Source organism: Cyanistes caeruleus, chromosome 7 (genome assembly GCF_971803275.1).
Source record: "Cyanistes caeruleus chromosome 7, bCyaCae1.hap1.1, whole genome shotgun sequence".
Classification (NCBI taxonomy): domain Eukaryota; kingdom Metazoa; phylum Chordata; class Aves; order Passeriformes; family Paridae; genus Cyanistes; species Cyanistes caeruleus.
Genome location: NC_141707.1, coordinates 32,934,783 through 32,953,510, shown reverse-complemented (window position 1 = coordinate 32,953,510; position 18,728 = coordinate 32,934,783). Strand labels below are relative to the sequence as shown.

The following is an 18,728-nucleotide window of genomic DNA, read 5'->3' as shown; positions in this document are numbered from 1 at the left end:
AGAGAAGATAATTGGGGTAGGAGGAATGTTTTATGATCCAGCTCTGTGGTGCAACTGCTGCTCCCTGGAAAACTCTACCCAGTGACAGAGAAACCTCCAGGTCTTGTGCCAGGGAGCTCTGTGCACATCTCCTCTATTATATGGAAATAATTTCCTATGTCTCTCAGATGTCAGACCACCAAGTGGAAGACAAGTAAAGAAAATATTTGTCCACACATTTGTTTTTATCGCTTGATCTTATTGTCTCCATTCACAGAGTGGAAGAAATAAAACTTTTAACGTGTGCTTGGTACAGTGGATCCTAAGGGCTAAAGTGGATCCTTACTGCTCTCATTTTACTTGCAATTTTTTGCCTTCCCCACCCCAACTAAACCTTCAGTATCAATTTAGGCAGAAAACCCCTCCCACATTTCTAGAAAAGCAATGACACTTCTTAGAAAAGGCTCCAGTTGTCATCTTCAGGTGTTAATCTGGGTGTTACTGGGCTCAGTCCTTCATTTCTACTGACACCAAGGAAATTCCCTGCACAGATGAGGAATATGGGTGAACAGAAAAGCTGGCAGTAAACCCTCCATCACAACTTTTCCAACACAGAGCAGGATATTTCAAAACCAACTTGGTTGTTGTTTTTGTGAAGAATACTTGCCTCAAATGTTCCTTTTCTCTTTTAAATGGAAGAACAAAAACTTTTCAGAGAAATGCTGAAACATTACTGCCTTTAGCATATTTTCATCCAGATATATACTGGGATTGGATTTGGTTTTTTGGGGTGTCTTTAAAAATCTAATTCCAGCTTACATTGAAGATGTGAACTTAAATGTTGCATAAGGCTGCTAATAAATACTCTCCAAATTATGGCTGTGATAATTACCAGGTGCTACAGAAGTCCATATACAAACCTGTAGGAATTGTCCTTCCAAATACAAGGGGGAAAGTAGCACATGAGATAAATTTCACCTCGACTCTGCACAGGGATTTTCAGAGGTGTTGTACAGGTAGTTATTGTGAGAAGGTTCTGGCAATAATTATGATTAAACATTTTATGAATGTAGCAATGTCAGAAGCTTTTCACACTATAATAGCTTTTATTCCCTTTACTCTGAAAACATGAAATCTTAATAGTCAAAGTGTTGGGCGTTTTTTTCCTCCTTTATTCTAAGCAGATGTTTTCTCTCCTCTCTCTTCCTCTGCGCTTTCCTCATTGGAAGGAATGATGAGTGTGTGCCAAAAGAAAATTGAAAACCATGTGAAAAACATAGAAAAATTATTTTGCTAGGGAAAAAGAAGTTAATGAAGAATGGCTCTGTTTTGAAACTACTGGACCAAATTTAATTTCCAAATTGATTTAAAAGTATACCAGATTCTGTTATACCAGTTACGCTAGCTTCTGAACATTCTTGGGCGATTATTTTATGAGATGGAAACTCAAAATAGTTAGAAGGACAAATTTTAATGCAGAGAAGAAAACAGTTCTCTTCCACAGATGCCTCCAGGTCTTGTCTTTCACTTCTGGAGGTCTTTTTGTACCACATGGCAGGCAGAATGAGGAGGAGCCCTAGATGCAGGTAGATAATCACCCACGGGCTATTTTTGTGAAGTGGTCCTTTAGCTTCTATCCTTGCTGAAAGGTGATGGTTTCCATAGATCCTAACTCCAAACCTGGAGTGTCTGCCTACCTCAGGTTCTCTCTCAACTCTTCACTCCACAGACACAACTGCTGCTTGCAAGGGGGCTGCAGGATTTGATGAGAGCCTTAACAAATAGCACTAAAAGAAAAGAAACACCCAATCAATAATCTGGGGTGCACAAAGGTTTATCAAAGAGAACCCAGAGTGCTTTCCATTTGTTCCTCTGCATACAGCTGCTGACAGTTACATCTGCATCCATCCATTTCCTTCAGTCTAAGTGAGAATCATTAGACATAAAAGACACTTATGTAAGTAGGAAACATCTATGGTTACCTAACTTAACCTGAGTGTTATTTTAAAGGCATTATTATTACTATTATTATTATTACTATTTGTACTGAATCTAGGTTAACTCTTTTCCTTTCTTCCTTTTCCATTATTTGAGTGGTTCTACCTTTCAGGCTGGTATGTACCTGGTGTTATTAAATAGGATGTCATATTTGTTTCCATTAAGCATGTGTGTGTGTGTGGATATCTTCATAAAACATACATAGAGCACTAACTGCTAAGACCTGTGGGACAGAAATCAAGACAACATCAGAGAAAAGATTTTTTTTTTTTGCCTACCAAGCCTGCTGTGGTTGCTATTTCAGCTGTTCATTAAAGTTATATTGCTTCCTTTATCTCTTGTGCTCATGGAATACAAGCACCTCCATAATGAGCTTAAATTACCACGAGCTAAGAATAGAAAACTCGATTTCAGTCCTTGGGAGGCTGAAGCTGTGGTGGTGCATGGGTAATCAAGCAATATTAGCTGCATAATGGTGCTAGCATCCCAGGGCAGAGCTGCTGGAATGTTTATGGCAGGGAAGCACCACAAATATGTTTTCCGTGTTTCTTTCCTCCCTCCCTGCTCTAGCCTTCTTATACATTTTGAAATAAACATTGTTGCTTTCTCTATATTAATGCCCTACATGTGTGGGTGGCCAGCCGTGTCTGTCTTTGGGGAGTAGAACCTCCTGTGTTCTCATTTTGTCATTTATACAGCTAAGCAGAGAAAAGTCCCAGTCACCTGAGTTATCAGTATCAGAAAAGAGCACAGAAAATTGAGCGAAAATGTCAGAACTTGGACTAAAGAGGATGTGTGCAAAAATACCCTCTGTTTCCAAGTGTTTTAGAGACTTTGTGTTTCATTCCATTAAATAGCAGTTGGGAATAAAGCCCTTCCTCACACACCTGATCATGAGCAAAGCACGAGAGGGGGTTCCTTGTGCAGGGGGATCAAACTTGCTCTCTTGTTACTTCAGGTTTAACAGCTGTTGTGAGCAACTCCTGCTCCAAGGCAGAAGTGGTGACACACACCTCTGGCTGCTGCTGCTAAAAGCCCGCACAGGGAGTGGTGGTAGCCAACATTTCCCCAGGTGGTGACAGATAGCCACTGGCTTTAGGGCACTGTGGTGATCACAGCGCAGACAGGAGCAGCTCAGGGCTGTCCCTGATGGACTCTGCTGAATTTAACTGTGATGGCTCCAGAGGTAACACCCTTCCAGGCACCTTGCCCTGCTCCAAGAGCACCCACAGGCACAGGCTAAATCCACTAGAGAGCGAAAAGACAGGATATTTATCAAGAGGTATGCTGAAAGTCACCTGGATTGGGAAGAAACCCTTTTTATTGTGGCAGTCTCAGTGAGCCTTTGGATAGTTTTGCTATTTGATTGTAATATATTGGCTCTTCCCCAAATTTCCTCTCTCTGTCAATCTCTTCCCAATGATTGAAAAACTCAGTCATTTTAGCTTGTAAGGGTTTTTTTAGCATATGAAAAACCAACAAATATCTGCTCCACCAAGACAATTCTCCGCTATCTTATACATCCAGTTTACTTCTTTATATATTTTGGCTCAGAAGTTCATTACTGATTGCATCACCAGTTCAGAGAGTAACACACTTTTTCACAAGATGTTATCCTCAGCTGGAGAATGTAAGCTGATGAGAATAGGGGCATCTCAGAGTGTCCTGCAAGACAATTGTGATAGAACACATCTCCAGCTCAGGCCTGTCCTGCCCTGCTTACTCAGATCATCATTTCCTCATGAGGGAATGAACCTCTTGAAAGCACTACAGGTGGAAAAATGTAACCCTCTGTTTACCCTGTAGCTGCCACTTCTGCCACCTCCTTATGTAAAGTGCTTTTTTCACAAGTTGTCCTGATAATACAGGGGAGGGAAGAGAGACCAAGGCTCTACCTAAGGGCAGTAAAGTTAGTGGGCTTTGGCCTTTAATGAGCAGAAGGTGCAATTCAATTACAGCTCTTTGGGAGATATCATTAGCTTATATCTCCAAGGGTCATTGGCAAAGATCATTAGCAGGGGGTCATTAGCAGGGTTAGTTGATATAAGGGGAGCCAGAGCCACTTCTACCCTGTGGAGGTGTGAGAGCAGATGATGCTTTATTAGTGGTTAATTCCAGGGAGGCTGAGTCTCTGCCAGGGGCTGCCAGAGCCAAGTTGTGATGATCCAGGAGGGAGTCCCAGTATCTCAGATGATGAAAGACCTGGGTAAATGAAAGAGGCCTCCTCACACTTTACTCACATAACTTCAGAACATAATTATGTGACCAGTCTGAGAGCAGTGAGGCACCCGTCAGTCTGACCAGTGGATGGATGGGACCATCACCATTCTGACTTGTATGAGAGGTGAGGATTTCTTTGGAAGGTAGCAATGTTTCTTTCCTCTCCCACAGTCCATGGCTGCTAGCACTGCTGTGCCCCCTTGCCTCAATGAGCCTCAAAGGCTCTATCAGAGAGGGGATGACACAGGAGAAGCTGCTAAAGACAGGTGCTCTATGTTTTGGGGAGGTAGCTCATCAAGCTGACAGGACCTGTGCAGGGGCTGTAGGGTACTGGAAATGCTTTTAGGATGGTCTGGATTATATCTCTATTGAAGAGCAAATGCTCCCTTGGGTTTGGGTCAGCACAGGGGGCTTCAATATGGAATACACACCTGCTTTTCCTAATTAACCTCCATTTGTTAATGAACTACCAAATGGCCTGTGTATCTGTGTAGTCTCCTGGCAACCTTGAAGTTATTCACCTGATTTCTTTTGCTTTCACCTGGTTCTGTCTGCTCCCAGCTCCCCGTGGGGCTTTAGAATGTATGGAAGAGATGAGTCCTGTTCTTATCATGTCTCATGGTGCCCCTCTCCTGTCCTCCTCTAAATCCTCAGCATTAAGTCACTGACAGCTTTCCTTAGGAAATCAGTAGCTTGTGTCCATGGCAATGATGATCAGTTTGGTCAGCTCTGAAAAGCATCTGTGTTCCAGACAGGCTGTTTTCCCATTGGAAGTTGCTAATTTGCTGAAGGTTAAATTCGTCTGTGGCTTTGGGATCTAAATTAAAAAAACGAAAACTGAAAGTGAGCATTTTGCTACAGACAAATCTTTTGCTACAGAAATGCTCCATTTTTCTGTATTAAAATGGCTGTTTTCACTTTGGTATTTGATCCCTAGTAAGAGTGAACGGTATAATAGAAAACTCTGCTTAACTGAAAAGGCCTATGTGCATGTGATGTCATTTACTTTTGAAACTTGATATTTATTCTGGTTCTCTTTGTTTTGGATTTTTTCTCTCACCTCGAAGCAGAAATATCAAATTCAGCTCCTCAAAATGAAAAACTTACTATATCATAGTCCTTTGTAACAACTTATAGAAGAATGTAAATGGTCAGCAGGGGTGTTAAACAATTCTGATGTCAGAACTTGTGCACCTGATGGTAAATGTTTGATAGATTTGCCTCTACATAAGTACAGCTAAGACCCCTGTTAATACTTCTCATGGAGATTTACATAAGTGCAGTAACAAGTACTGCACATTCAGTAATATATCCTGAACTTTTTGAAGGAAGATTGGCAATTTTTGTAATTATCATGGCTTAATAAAGATGTAAGAATCACCCAAGGAATATGGGAACATGGTGTAAGTTAACATATCTTATCTAAATAAATTCCAGTTACAAGATATTAATCCATAGACAGGTCTGTGATATTTTTAGTTAGGCGCAGGAATGATTCTCATTTTTAGAGTATGTGGTTTTTTTTCCTATATTTCTGAGAAAGATGAATTATTTCCCTGGCATAAATAGGTGACTTTACTGAATAAAATACCAAAAATTATTAAATTCTGTTTATAAATCTTTTTTCTAAAGGGAAAGTGAAATTGAAGGCAAATGTTCTTTTAGCATTTCAGTTCATTACTTGGTAACAAATAAATGGAGAGGGCATTTTTAGCACCCTGTCTGAGTCAAGCTTTTTAACTCAGCTCCCCCAAAAGTGGTTATCAGTTATATTTGAACACTTTTTTGTTGTTGTTACCTACAAAAGGTGTTTATCTGAAATGCCCAAATTTTCAGTTCTTACAGGTAGATGAGATGAATAATTAATTATAATAGATGTGAAAGTGGTTGATCTCATACTGAGTCTACAAGTTGGTTTCTAAAGCAGAATAAACCATATGTGAAGGTTACTGAAGCCTCTGCACCATCCATAATTTCCAACAATTTTCTTTTCAATGTTCCACTCAAAACTTTTAAAAACTCTAATTATGTATCTTTTCTACCTGATGTCTGCTTTAAGCAAGGAAACTTAAATGGTTTCTTTATACTTCACTACTTTTTTCAATATTAAACAAATAATCTTTTGCATTTAGATCATACAGCATTTGTTGGGCTTAGTTTCTTTCATTTAGAGATCTCCCTTCATAGGGATGCAGAGAGAAATGAATGTCATAGTCCTTTCCAAATGATTTCTAAATTAAGTACAGTAAATTCCTCTGTAATATGACTCATGAGACCTGAAGATCAAAGTCTTACAAGAGATTTATCAAAACCAAATAATTTTTACATAAAGTATACGGTAAGATCAGGTAATGTTGTGTTGCTGCTCCACTCGTCACATGAAAGTGATGAAGAGTGGTGCTTCTTTATATTCTGGATCCTTCACTGGTTTAAGAGGAAAAGATGGCATCAGGAATCAATTTGATCTTGTTTTGAAGTTTGCCTTAGACTCTTTTTCTCCAAAGAGATGCAGAGGGGCGGCTGTTCCCTGCGTACCCACCTCCATGTGCTCCCATCCTGAGTAATGAAATCCAAGTCCTCCACTGCATAAATCTGGGAAAGCTCAGTGAAGTGTGAATCTGATCGCTCTGATTAGTGCTGATTAGTTGCAAGCTGGAGTGTGAATAAGCAGCCTGACATGTACAGCATTTTGTTATATGTGACAGAAGAAATTGCATTTGCATGGTGAAGTATTTATGGTCATGTTTGTGACTTGCTTCATTCGCATCTGGTCCAGGATCGTCCTCTGGGAATGGCAGGAAAGGGAGCAGGAGGGAAATGTGAAATGGTTCAGCAGAAACCAGAGAACAAAGACAAGATGTTTCCTACTCCTGTAAATCCTAATTTGGATAAGTGAAAGTTTGTGGCAATAGGGGTTACAAAACCATAGTGGCAAAAAGAAAAAAAAAATATATATATGTATGTATAATGCAAGTGACTTTATGTTTCAGTTTATGCTGTTCTGTGCCTCTTCTGCCATAAAGTCATTACTACAGTAGTCAGGTTTTCAGGATCTCAGGGAGATGTCTGGGAAAATGAAAGTTCCATATTTTTAGTTTAATTTCTTTTTTCTTTATTGTGTGTTACTGCTTCTCTTTCCCATGAATGCTGTAGGACTAAAGAAACTATTTAGGAAGGAATATATAAAAAATAAGTTGGATGGCAAGTTGTAGACATAAATCTTTGTTGTTGAAATAATGCCTAATTATGCTGGTACACTATTAACTTCATATAGAGAAATTCTCTGCTCAGGTATATATTTTCAATTAATCCTAATTCTTTTCTAAAGCCACATAAAAATCTAATCTTCAACCAATTAATCTAATCTTTGAACAGTAAGTAGGTATGAAAATAGTGTGAGAACCAACTGTGGCCTGATATGAACTTGTAGACTGCCTGAAAGGGTGTGTCATATATGTTTACTTAAATATAAATGCTATCTTTGTTTTAGCCTGCTTTTTTTATTTGACTGTATCAGCTCTTCTATAGATCAATTCTGGATATCTACAAATGGGCAGATGTTTAGAGGAGCTGAAGGCAGAGAAAGCAATGAGATGGATTTTCTTCCTTCTGCATCTCTTGGGAGCCCAGGGGGTGCCAGGAGGGAGAGAGCTGGGGAGGTGGAGAGTGCTGCAGCAAGGAGAGCAGCAGGATCCTTTCCCCTGCTCTTCTGGAGCTCTGACTCCAAGGTCTGGCAGGAGCTTGTGGCTGATTCTCTTTCCCTCCCTGCCCCACCCAAGCCATACTCTGCTCTTTAAAACCCCTTTTTAACCAGCCTGTCTGTGCCATGACCCTGTCTGTGCTGTGATCTCACCATGTCCTCTGTGGTGCCATGCTGTGTAGCCAGCATGGACACTTGACATTTTTTACCACCAGATATGGTCTGCATAACTAAATAACATCTTGTGATTGGAGGTGCTTTAATTTCTTCAATTGTTTGTACAGAGTCATCCTCGAGCTGAAACTTGTGATTCAGACTGAGTCACAAAGCAACAATATCTGTATTGAAAGGAAGAGGTGTTTAAAGGAACAGAAAATTAGTTTCAGCATATGCATATATCAGTTTACAGTGTATGAAGGTTTACTGACAGATAGAACTTGTCCTACTTGTCAGGTTTCTATTATTATTAATTTATTTAGTCAAAATGTAGGTTTGTTCCATATCCCGTTTTTATTGTAGGCAACCCTCAAATGCCTGGTCTCTCTTGTGATATGAAATTTCATATTTCCAGTCAAGACCATCATCAAATTAAACACAGTGCTGAGATAGTCTGACTATGAATGGAGTTCACTGATGTGGATCAGAGATGGAAACACAGAGGTCACAGGAGCATTGTGAACCATAGAAGGGGTCACTGTTATTGGGTCATTGCTATTTTCCCACAGAATGACAGGACAGAACAAATGTGAGTGGGATCTGTGTCCTGGCCATTTGTGGGCATTGAGGGTGTGTGAAATCAGCAAGGCTGAGCTGTTTCCCACCTGGTCACTACCAAATGCTCCAGCTACTGGAGCAGGTGTCTATTTCTTGCTTGGGTCTGCACAGAAAACAACTCTTTTCTTAGAGACAATAAGGATGGATGATGAGGCAGGCTGATGAGGCTCAGTTATTGGCCTTGTACCTTGGAGCTTATACTTCAACTAATTATGGCTTTTGTTATCTGTTAGTCTTGTTTCTTTTTAAGGGATGACCTAGTTCTTTATCAGAACTATTAGCCGTGTGACTTAAGTAGATAATGGACAGCTCTAATTTGGATCAATAATACAGCTTTTATTTTTTTATTCTGAGGAAGGGCAGCAAACATAAAGCATACTTCTTTTTTTGTATAAGAAACATCCATTTTCTGTTCTGAAAGGCTGTAACCAGAATGATGGTTATCCCTAAAAGATAAACATATATTTTAACCATAGGGATGTATATCCCTAAAAGAATGGATAAAAGATGAACTGTAACAACAGAAAATAATAACAGGATGAAATAAAAAAGCTTTCTTGTGTTAGTTAATTCTGTGTTTGGGACTGCCAGATGTGTGGATGAATCACATGGTTTCAGAAATGTTCCAATCCTTGATCAAGACCTGAGGCTGAGACAGGGATCTTCTTTTGGTAACACTTTTATGTCAAATGGTTGAGCTGGGGGTCAAGTGTCTTTTGCTGGGAAATGCTGGTAATTTGGAACTAAACTATTCTACAGAGAATTTCTAAGGTCACAGAAGGAATATTTAATTCAAAAGGTATTTATATCTTCCTCATTCCCACTACAAAATAATTGGTAGCAAATTGGTTCAGGTAAGACCCAACCGTGCCTGCTTATCCTACCAGATAAGCCTTCAGAGATTCTGGTCAGCATTGGGAAACCTCTTTACTTCAGCAAAATGGACTTCTGAGTTTCCAGCACTCTGTTCTTTCTGTCTTCATTTGCACAGAGTGCGGATGTATAGCTCAAAAATGCTGGAAAAGATTTCCCTGGGAGGTTCATCTCAGATCCAGCATTTAAGATGAACTCCTGAGTGCTCCTTCCTTGAAAGTTACCTTTAACTATTCATTGTAGGCATCATCATTAGAGACTATTTATAATATTCATTTCATTCTGCTTTCTCATACTGATATCTTAACCTTGCAAAATCCAGCTTCTGGATCACATGATGTCAACTATCAGATTACACAACCCATTAAACAATGTCTTATCTTTCAGTGCCTATTTCCACTGTTCTTAGAACATGTCTTAATTCACATGAGCTGTATTCTTTATGTGCCTGGAAACATTTCCATTAGTTAGTCAGCTGAAACATGCTTGATTCTGCCCATTTTCTGACAATAAGGTCAATATGTGTTTCTTTCCTGGTGTAAATTGGCTGGTCTTCAGAAAAGCAATAAAGCCTCTTGCTGATTTTAAATTAAAAAAAAAAAAATGTATATGAAAAATAATGCTATTCTCAAGTTTTTGCTACACAAAATACTCATTTTCAGGTTTCTCCTCTCTCACGACACAGGAAAAACTCTCTTGTCTCATATATGTACTACATGGATATTGTCTCTTACCAGCATGAGATGGATGAGATTCTTTAAATTGCTTTTTCAAATAATTTTACTTTGCTGTTTGAATAGCTTCTAAATGGAGCCTAACACCCCTCCTTAGGCTATTTCTGCTCTTTTTACAGAATAAAATATTTTGTGTGAAAGGTTAACACAAAATGCCCTTTAAATCGTACTCTATTCTCAAAATTTATTTGTTAATTTTCTTCATATAGGCAATTCATTTTATTTCCTCTCTGATAGACTTGGTTAAAAAAAATCCCCCAAAACTATTGTTGCTTCAATACTCTTTACTATCATTTCAAATCCTAATGGAAGTACAAACAGTGAAATGTTTAAATAGTTGAAAGCAAGTATTATTTTTGAAATTATATTAACACGTCTAAAATAGAAATGGTATCTGGAATTGTTTCCAGAGGAGATACTCCTGCATGGAGCTGTCAGCTTGGATCTGAGGGCTCAGTGCAACCTCAAGCACCCCAGGAAACGAGAGGTGAGAGTGCATTGGTGAGCTCGTGCTGCAGCCCTGGCTCTTATCCCTGAGGTAACTCCACGGATATCCAGCAGCATTTACCACAGACCTGGCTGCAATGCCCTGTTAGTGTCTGTGTCTGACTGTCAGCTTTGAAAGAATGTCTGAAATCCCATCCATACAGAGGGGGAAAAAAAAAATTCTTAATATGGTTCTCCTCCAAAATATTTTTTTTTTAAATCTGAAAAAGTAATTGAATCAGCATGATCATCATTTCAAACTTGTTCTGTAACTGTTTTTCCAACCTGTTTTAATAACTATTTAAAATATAAACCATGCTGTGGTCAAAAAGAAAAACAAATTACTGAACAAACTATTCATTGGAACACTAAAACTGGACATTCAGGTGAAGCCAATGTATAACTGATTAATTAAGAAAAATTGATAATGAAAACATCATAATTCCAGCGCATATGAAACTGGCCACTAAGGTGGAATTACTTTGTTGGATCTTTGAAAGATAGTGCCTTAAAAATCTGTGAGTGTTCATTTTAAAAAGTTATTGAAATCCTGACAGCCTTTGAAGTAATGGAAGACAGCAGAACTCCCACATGCAACCTGCACACCAAAGAGAAAAATAATTAAACTGAGCAATCTGTGTTACCACAGATGCCAAACTGAGCAACCAGTTACAACCTGAATGCAGTTTTTGGTTAAGCAGCACAAACACATCATGACTTGTGTTTTTTTGATCTGAAACCTTCCAGGTATTCCCCAAGTTTTTTCTGTGGGAGCTTCTGATACAGCTCATGGGGCAGTGGCCCATTGAGGGGGATTGATCAGTATTTGAATCCAGCAACACTAAGTGGGGATGGGAAAGCAGGAAACACATTAAAAGTAAGAATAGGAAGTTACAGAGCCCTGAAAGAGAGGAGAGATTGTCTAAAGATAATAAGTATGCTTCTGTTCTGTAATATATTTCTTGAGTGAGAGGTCTCTCTCTGGAAATCACTTGCCTCAGCAAAAGATGAGCTTAAAACTTGTCTTCTTTGCCTGATATAGAAAGTGAAATATAGATTAGGGTTCTGAACCCACTTTTGTGCATTGGGACTGTATCCAGGGCTGTCAAACACATGCAACAGCTGACCTTTCTACTGCTTTTATGAAGATTGTTGCTGGTGGACTACTGCCACAAGAAAATAGAGAAATGGGTTGTAAAAGAGCTTGCTTAGACTTGACAAGTTTGCTGAGCATTTCTTCCCCAAATTAGAATGAAAAAGTTGAAGGTAGACTTCAACTTTCTCAGCTGACACATCCTTGGCTTCAGAGTTGAAAGTGTTTCAACATCTCCATGAATTTCAGCAGATATTTGGGTTCACTTTTAATGTGCTTGATGTCAGCACAGAGTAGCTGAAAGCCAAAACTCCCTGCCAAGAAAGAAATGTGTCCAATATCAATCATCATGTACTTAGCAGCCTGAGTCCTGTCTGGACCAATGACTTTACTAACTTTATTCCCATATCTGGGTTACTTCTTTTTGATCCCATAAATAGGATGATTGCAAGACATAGCCTAAAATATCTAAAGTGATCAAAAATAGAACTACATGGAAACTACCCTTTTAGTTGGGTGTATTTTCCCTTGACTTTACAAGAATGTGCATATTTCTCCATAGAAAAATTCCAACCTGGAACAAATTATGAAGGGACAACTCTCTATGGGCATAAATCAAGACAGCAATGTCAATTTACAGGGATTTGAACTCTTGGGTTTTGGGATTTTTTTTGTTCCACCTGAAAATGTACCACTTCCATGTAAAAAAATTGTCAATACTAAGAATTGTTTTCATTCATGCTGTGATCAAGAGGTTGGGAGTTTTTCCCCCCTCCTTTCAATGTTACCACAAAAAAGCTGATCCTGTGAATAGGTTTATGCAGCTCTAATGAAAAATGACCTGATCTCTGCAAGGATACACATGAGGCTTTGTTGTTCCATAGTTTCCACCAAGCATGACATGTCTGGAATACTTTATGATGACTGCATCATCAAAGTACAAGGGGGTAAAAATTTGAAGAAGTCTCTGAACCTGCGTATTGACTTGCTTTACCATTTTATTGGGTTAGTCATCATTATAAATCAAATTCTAACTCTCATGGTCTGATGATGTTGTTAAATTACCTCGGTGCCACCTCTGAGTACTGCCAGTGCTTCTTGTCTTGGGTGCTTTGTAAAAAAGTGAGGGGTATGTTTTACTTCTGAGGTGAGGCTGGCCCTGGAACAAGACAAGGATTTCCTGAGCTTTTGCAGCTGCATCTTGTGATTCAGCCCTGTGCTTGCAGAGCCACTCCAAGCTAAGCACTGTGCCTCTCCTTCCTGCAGGTAGTGGCATCCCTTCTAGGGAAGAAGGAAGCAGAGTTTACCTGCCAGTGACTAGCACAAAACTGCCAGGCTACCTTTGCAAAAATAATATTGTTGTCCTTTGAGTATTGTAAATGAAAACCTTTTCTAATTTAGGAGGTGGAAATGCTGCAGAGGCTCCAGTACTGGTGGTGAACTATTAGACACAGACAGAGCTGCTCATTCATGTGTCACGAAGTCTGTGTTGCCTAAAGGAAAGTCCCCTTCAGTTTAAATTATAGATAAACCATACTTTTTAGAGCAAGTACTTCTGAATTCTTTGCAGATAATCATAGGTGCATTATGGCACAGGAAAAGTGCCTTTTTTGGGAAAAGATGTATTTTTATAAGCACGATATTCTCAACAGTGTGTGTATTCTTGCATGTATTTCTGTTATTTATCCATTTGTAAGTTTGTCTGTCCAGACAAGAATACTCACCAACATTCATCAAGTCTTTTAACCTGAATCACATGTGGGGAGATAAATGAACTATCTCTTCATATTGAATATTTTAGAACTCATTATTCGGCTCTGAACTTAGTCCTTTGTGATAACACTGTGTTTGATACGAAGAAAGATGCAGGCCAGGTGAGACTTGGCTAAAGTTCACAGCAAACCTGCCCATGACAAACAAGCCTCAGAGAATGTCCCCATTAAGAATTTCCATGCTAATGAAGGTTGCAACATGACTTTTAGAAGCAAGGCAACATCCTCCCTACCCCCAAGTGAGAGGTGTCAGGCAGGGAAGGACCCGCTGGCACTGCCATAGCAGCTGTGACCTGGATTGCAGTGAAACAGCAAAATCTGCGCTCCTGGAGGTCAATTGGAACAAAGGGAAGGTTATACTGTGGGTGTCCAATATTCATATTAAACCAGAAGCAGCCATTCAAGTCTTTTATCTCAAAGATCTCTTCTGCAGATGATGCCAACACTTGCTGCAGATACAGAGTTCAGAAGTGGGGAAGATCTTTTTTTTTTCATTCAAGCAGACTTGGATTTTATGGTGTCTGTGGAAAAAAGAAGAAAAGACTATGATTACTGCTAATGAATTTTTGAATTAAAATTTCCAGTGCTTGTTATTGTTCTCATAAATTGTACCTGTAAGAAACATTGCTTGGAGCCAAATTGTTTCAAAATTTCTATTAACTCTTTTTATTAGGAGAAGCCTAGACTTTTGGTCAGGCCCCACATCAGGATGACTCAGTGTAGCTATTCAAGCTGAAGGCACTCTATGAATTCATAAATTCATAAAAGAGAAACCAGCTTGCAGTTTAGCAGCCATGGAAAAACTTCTGTTTTGGCTCTTCTAGAAACTCTGTTTCCTCTTCCGTCCATCCCAGGCAGTGTGCAAGCATGTGTGGGAAAGAGAGGAAGATACAGAAATTTCTACTGACAGGAATAGTGCATCTTCTATTTTTAGACCTCCAAAGATGCGTGTTTTGTGAACAGAGATTTTTGTTAGGTGTAATTAAATTAATTTGCAAGGAAGTTACTAATTTCATTGAAAGCTAGAGATCCTCCCAATGTGTGATTCATCATAACTCTACCTCAGCCCTGGCCCGCAGGGATAACTAACTCTTTTGGTGAGAAGATAATTTTATTTTAATTCTCATGCAGTCATTGGACAACTTGAAGACAAATGCCAGCTATCAATCTTTATGAGTGAATTATTGTTCTCACTATTAGGGTGTGGTGGAGTAAAGGATGTCATACTTTAGTAACTATAAAGCTTTTTGGATATAATTTTGTGTGTAAACCATAATAAACATAAAAACCATACTTTATGACTTACATGAGAAATACATTAAGACAACCAAAATTAGAGACTTTGAATAGCAAGGAAGATTTTTTTTTTTAAATGAAGAACATAAAGATTTATTTTTTCCAGTAATTCTATTTAAATTAATAACAGGGTGTGTTTTTTCACTCTATTTTCCTGTATTAGTAAATTTTTTATCCTTCCACTTCTATTTGACTGAAAGCAATGATGAAAAAAAGATCAGTTTTCATTATTTGCATCTAGTGTTATAGCAGTGATACCTGAGCTTCAGAGTCACTGGCAAGTTCAGGGGGAGTGTTGACTGTGGCAGAAAAGATGGAGCAGACTCTAAAGAGCCCTTCAGACAAACCACATATGGAACTGCAGAACCCTCCCTTTGCTGTCAGCAGACTTGGTGGATTTTGCTGGCATATAAAATGTACTAGACACTCCTAATAATGATAATTACAGTCCTGAGCTCGCCAGTGATTTACCTGGGCAGACATGTACACCCATATGGAGCTCCATAAATTTTAATAGGGCTCCGTGTGGGTTTGGAGGCAGAAGTGGGGAATTGGCATGGATAACTGTTGGGTGACCCTCACTCTGACTGCAATTCACTTGAAATGCACCCCTGGGTGCAGTAGGTGCATGGCTGCATCTCTGGTTCCAGGGTGCATTGCTTTGAACTGTGTCATTATATTTGGAAAAATTACTTGGGGATAAATGAATTCTGTTGTAATACGGTGGTTTTGTTTCTCACTTTGCATCTTCAAAAACACAGGATAAGAGACAGCACATTTTTCTTGGTTAGTTACTACAGATAATCCAGATGCTGGTCATTTGTATTTGGCTTCCAGTTATTTTTAATTTTGTTTGGGTTTCTTTGAAGTGTGAAAAGAACATCTTTTCTGTGGACTTCATTTACTGCATTTATATCTTTTAACAATTTATTTGTTATGAGAAATATATTCTCCTTCAATTCTTGATTCCCTAAATTAGTTCTTGCTTGTGTAAATGGTAGCACAGAACTCAGACAATATATTGATATAAGGATTGTTAAAATGAATAACTTTTATCTCTAATTTTTATTAGATATTTGCTATCTTTCAGGATCCCAAAGTTCTATTGATTTTTTTTCTGAACTGTTGGTTTTGGACAGTGACAATTTTGGATTTCTATGCCAAAATGTCTTTGAGTATGATCTTTGGGAATTTTCTCCATTATTAATTGAAGTAAATTAAAACAGTATATTGGTTTTTCAATTCATGTTGATCTTTAAGTTCTAAAACACATTGGTGACCATTTGTTTGAATTACATAAACAGTGCAGCAAATCACATAAAAATGATGGAGTAATTTCCCAGTATACACTTTGACTGCATTTTGAACCCTTACTTATGAATGACAACTTATTTTTATTAGTCAAAAATCACATAAAATTATATTTTATGTAAATTTAAACTTATTTTCTTCTGAAATATATAAACCATGAACAATAGTAAGCATGAACTGACACTGAAATTCACTTTGTTATTAAACATATCTGGAAGTCTGATATTTGGGAAACGATGTTGTCTGCTTTTGCTATACAATACTATCAACAAATGCCATGATATTCTTGGATTAGTGTTAGGGTGAATTAAAGGAAGACACAGCCAAAGCCAAGTTCATTTGTTGAATATTTGTAAAGTTTTTTTCTCACAATTTGCTTTTGGAATATTTATAAACAGAAGAGAAATAATATTTTACATGCCTGGTTTTAGTATGGGGGTAGTGCTGGGAGTTTCTTGATTCTCAGCTAGTTAAAGCACAGAGACTCTGCAGAATTACTTGCTTCCTTGTCTGCTGGGCTCTGATGTAATTCATTGTGCAGCTTGAATTTATTTTTTATTTCATTTAACAAAGATGACTCGGGTCAAAGGATTCAAGCTTTTTTGCCTCAAAGCTTACTGACTAAAAACCAAATATTTCTGAAAATATGCTTCATTTTCCATTCTTATTGTAAACGTGCTGAAGTAGGGAGGATCAGGCAAGAAGCTGGTTTTGTGATTTAAACTCTAATGGAGAGGCATTATTGTCCTGTGATCTGTGGGAGAATTCAGGCCATGGAAGTTGGGGCTTTAAGCCCTTTTCGTTAGTTTGCTCCTCCTTTTCTAACTCTTACAATAGTAGTGGTTTGGAGACTTCAGCCCTCAGGAGTACTAGAATTTATTATAAGCATTTGCAAAACCTTTTCAGGATGCTAAATGGTACTAATTCTGAGAAAAAAAACCAAGCAACAAAACAAACAACCTGCCCTAAAATTATTTTGGTTCTCTTCTGGTTTAGTCAGAAAAATTAATAGTATTCCTTCTGTTTTCCAAAATTGAATTTTTTTTAAAAAATTAAATACTTTACGGTATATTAATTGTTTCCTTCTAATATCACTTTGAAACAGAATCTTTAAAACCATCAGTTGTCCCTCACCTAACTAACATTCACCCAGAAACAGCTTATGTTTCTTGATGTCTGTGGTCAGGGTGCTTCAGCTGGGTTTGCAGCTCTGCACTGTGCACTGCTGCTGCTGCTGAATGTGTTTGTGTTGATGGGCTGGGAGGTCGTGGCATGCCAGTAAACAAAACAGACACTTTTATGAGATCCAGAACTAATAAACCCTGATTTGCTATGAAGTTATGGCTGCCAGCTCTTCTGAATTTTTCCTCACAACTCAGGCATTTCAGAGGTTTCTCCTCTCTATGAACTCCCAAAAGCACTTGATTCAGTTTTTCTGTGAGTTGAGTAACTTAAGTATCTCTGCCCTCTATGAAGTGATGCCCTCTACCAAAATTCTAGGAACTTGATTAGGAAGTTTGGGATTACTGTGAATTTGTCAAATACATTTAGAAGTGGTCATTGGGTTGAAAACTGCAAGAAGTGGTAAAGACATGTAGGTGATCCAATCACATAGACATCACTTCTTTAGGTAATCAAACTAAAAATATCCAGGGAGATAGAAGAAATTATATATGAGCTTTTCAACCCTTTTATTTGCATTAAAGAATGTTTTTTTCTACATTTGATCCTCTGATTGCAGAAGGGCTATTTCAGCTCTGTGCTGTTGCTCTGGGTATGCATATCTGTTAGAAAGTAGCCCCAAAGAATCCAAACATCAAGCATTCATTCCATTCATTTTAGTTTACAAAAAGTGATGATTTTTTTTTTTTCCTTTAATTACAGAAATGTTTTGATAAAATGGAACCACAAAGGTAGGGATGAATACTGTGAAAAATTTGAGGCAGGTCTCAAATATGTGCAACTAAGCAGTCTTCATAATTCATATTAAACACTCTGCAATTTTTAAAAAAGAAAAGTAATATTTCAGGAGTACTAAGCATTATGCTTAAACCACAGATTCTGTAAAAAATGAACTGCATAAGCTATTAGCAACCGTATGCGTCATAAACACCTTAGGCAAGAAAATGAGATCCTAATGCCAAATGCAGCTCAGTTCCATCAGTCTACATGGAACTACACTTCTGCAATTTTATAAGATAAATGTCTGTGCTGTTTTATATGATGAAACTACAGCTTGGGTGAATCCTCTTATTTTTCACCAGTGATTTAATAAAGGCAAGCTCAATATAAATATTGAAAGGCTGCTAGTATTGAAAATACTCTTTCCCTAGTAGCTGAAATATGTGAGAGCTTTGTCTTTTCATATTGATTGTTCAAAAAGAAAAAAAAAGTTAAGTCTTGTCTATAGAAGAAGTGGGTATATTTACTAACTAGTGGGCTCTAAACAGTTTCTCTAACATACTATATTTTATATTGCATTTGTGGAGAAA

The 18,728-nt window shown here is 38.1% G+C and overlaps 1 long non-coding RNA gene across 17 annotated transcripts in view; it reads left to right on the top strand.

The window, feature by feature from the left end:
* Nucleotides 1-18,728, top strand: part of LOC111932288 (uncharacterized) — a 198,278-nt gene that overhangs the window by 83,872 nt on the left and 95,678 nt on the right. Inside the window, exon 5 of one of the 17 annotated variants that reach the window (XR_015288894.1) lies at nt 10,689-10,765. The exons of the other annotated variants lie outside the window; for them this stretch is intronic. This is a non-coding gene — a long non-coding RNA (uncharacterized LOC111932288). Of the gene's footprint in view, nt 1-10,688; nt 10,766-18,728 lie in introns of those variants that run through there. 17 annotated transcript variants of the gene reach the window in all.